General features: G+C 45.4%; 1 non-coding gene across 1 annotated transcript; it reads left to right on the top strand.

Annotated features, from left to right (window-relative positions):
* The first annotated feature begins 424 nt into the window (after positions 1–424).
* On the top strand, positions 425–624 carry LOC145360345 (U2 spliceosomal RNA). The gene has a single exon (XR_013889704.1). It is a non-coding gene; the product is annotated as a U2 spliceosomal RNA (small nuclear RNA).
* Positions 625–2,626: the final 2,002 nt, after the last annotated feature.

The following is a 2,626-nucleotide window of genomic DNA, read 5'->3' as shown; positions in this document are numbered from 1 at the left end:
GACCCCACCTCCACCCCTTTGTTTTCATTCTGTTTTATTTAATGTTTTACTGTTCCCTATCTTTTATTTCTTGATTGTCTTTCTCCATTATTCTTCTCACTCTTTCCTCCTACTTTATCCCCTTTCCCTTACCTTTTCTCCCCCTTTGCTTCCCCTTTACTAAATTTTACCTCTGCCTCCTCCATTCCATCACGCTCCTCCCCCCACATTTTGATCTGTTACAGCTTACTCTTTCATTTTAGCTTCTCTGCAATTTGGCCGTTCACACTCTTTATCCTCTCTGTGGGCAGCCATTAGCAGTCTTTTCCCCTGGTTTCTGTGGCTACGACTCATCATTCATTCCCTCCCCCCTGCAGTATAAATATCTCCCACTTTCTGTGCCTTCCAGCTTTGACAAAGGGTTGTCAGGACCCGAAACATTAGCATCGCTTCTCGGCCTTTTGGCTAAGATCAAGTGTATTATCGACACCCTGTACTTGGTTGAAGTCATCAGGTTACACTTCAGCTTCATTTGAAGCAATTTTTAAAAAGCGGCATCTCGGCCGTTTTGCTAAGATGCAAATAAGATCAAGCCTTGGAGGAGGAGCTATACCTACTCCAATCAGCTTGGATCGTGTAGATCAAGCCCAGGACAGGAGGTGAGAGCCCTGTCTTGTCAGCTTGGATCGGGAATGTCTTAACTCGTTGGGACTCTGAATTGGACTTGATTGGATTGGAATAAAAACAAAAAAAAGTCAGCTCTTTTCTCTCCCCACAGATGCTGCCAGACCTGCTGAGATTTTCCAGCATTTCCTCCTTTGGCATCTAATCTAAAGATTTTGGGACGTGAAGGAACAATTTGGCATGGTCAATCCACCTAACCTGCAAACTTTGGAGTGTAGGAGAAAGCCAAAGGAAACCCCTGCAGGCATGGGGAGAACATGCAGACTCCAAATAGACAGTGACCACAGTTGGAATTGAACCCGGATCCATGGCATTGTGAGACAGCAGTGCTAATCACTGTGCCACTGTGCTGGAAGAGCATTCCTTGGTCACTGACTTAATGCTGGCATTGATATGGCTGTCATGATGTGGAGATGCTGGCGTTGGACTGAAGTAAACACAGTAAGAAGTCTCACAACACCAGCTTAAAGTCCAACAGGTTTATTTGGTAGCAAACACCACGAGAAGCCTGGTGTTGTGAGACTTCTTACTATTGATATGGCTGCCCAGTTGCCTTGCATTAATATGCTATACACAAAATCCATCAGGTCAATAAATGGTACCAACTATTCTTTCTAGAAATGAAGAAAAAGGATACTTGCGTTTGGGTGGCACAGTGGTTAGTACTGCTGCCTCACATAGTTCAAAAATGTGCAGGTTCAGTGGATTGACCGTGCTAAATTGACCCTTAGTGTCAGGGGGATTAGTAGGGTAAATATGTGGCCTTATGGGAATAGGGCCCGGGTTGGATTGTTGTCAGAGCAGGCTCAATGGGCCGAATGGCCTCCTTCTGCTCTGTAGGGTTTCTATGATTATCCATTGCCAAACCCCCTTACCCCCTTGGGGCAGCACTGTAGCACAGTGGTTAACACTGCTGCTTCACAGCTCCAGGGTCCTGGGTTCGATTCCTGGCTCGGGTCACTGTCTGTGTGGAGTTTGCACATTCTCCTCATGTCTGAGTGGGTTTCCTCCAGGTGCACCAGTTTCCTCCCACAGTCCAAAGATGTACAGGTTAGGTTGATTGCCTCTTAGTGTCCAGGGATGTGTAGGTTAGAGGGATTGGTGGGTATAATATGTAGCGATATGGGGGGTAGGGCATGGGTGGGATTGTGTTTGGTGCAGACTCTATGGGCCGAAGGGCTTCGTTCTGCACTGTAGGGTCCTATGATCTATGATCTAATGAAATATCCTTGAAATGTCCTCACTGGACATAGGAAAAGCAGTGACCAATTTGTGCACAGCAAGCTCCCACTAACTTCAGCATGATAACGAGCGGACTGTTTTTAGGGCTCTGGATTCAGGGTTAAAAATTGGCCTGGGCTCCAGGGAGAACTCCCCCTTTCTCCTTAAAAAGAATGCCATGGGGATGTGCAGCAGTGAGAAAAAAAAGTCCTGATATTAATATGCCTTCTGATAGATGTTTCTGGGCATGACATTCGAGGCATTCCTAGAAAGGGTGTCCACAGCATAAGGAATCGTACCAATTATTGGGTATCCATCATAATGTTTCCAGACTCAGTCAGTGACCTGGGTCAGGCAGTTACTGGTGTCAAGTGGTGAACAGAATAGCATTTTGATTTGATTTGATTTGATTTATTGTTGTCACATGTATTAGTATAGAGTGAAAAGTATTGTTCCTCGCATATTATATAGACAAAGCATACCATTCATAGAGAAGGAAAGGAGGGAGTGCAGAATGTAGTGTTACACTCCTAGGGTGTAGAGAAGGATCAACTCAATGCGAGGTAGGTCCATTCAAAAGTCTGATGGCAGCAGGGAAGAAGCTGTTCTTGAGTCGTAGAATTCTTGAGTTCTTGAGTGTAGAATCCCTACAGTGCAGAAAGAGGCCATTCAGCCCATCAAGTACCAAATGACTCTCCAGAAGAACATCCCATTGAGGCTCTATCCCCATAACCCTAAGTAA

The sequence above is a fragment of the Carcharhinus amblyrhynchos genome, chromosome 30, assembly GCF_965287045.1.
Source record: "Carcharhinus amblyrhynchos chromosome 30, sCarAmb.v2.hapA, whole genome shotgun sequence".
Classification (NCBI taxonomy): domain Eukaryota; kingdom Metazoa; phylum Chordata; class Chondrichthyes; order Carcharhiniformes; family Carcharhinidae; genus Carcharhinus; species Carcharhinus amblyrhynchos.
Note: the sequence above shows the minus strand (reverse complement) of the source record. Positions and strands in the feature narration are given on the sequence as shown.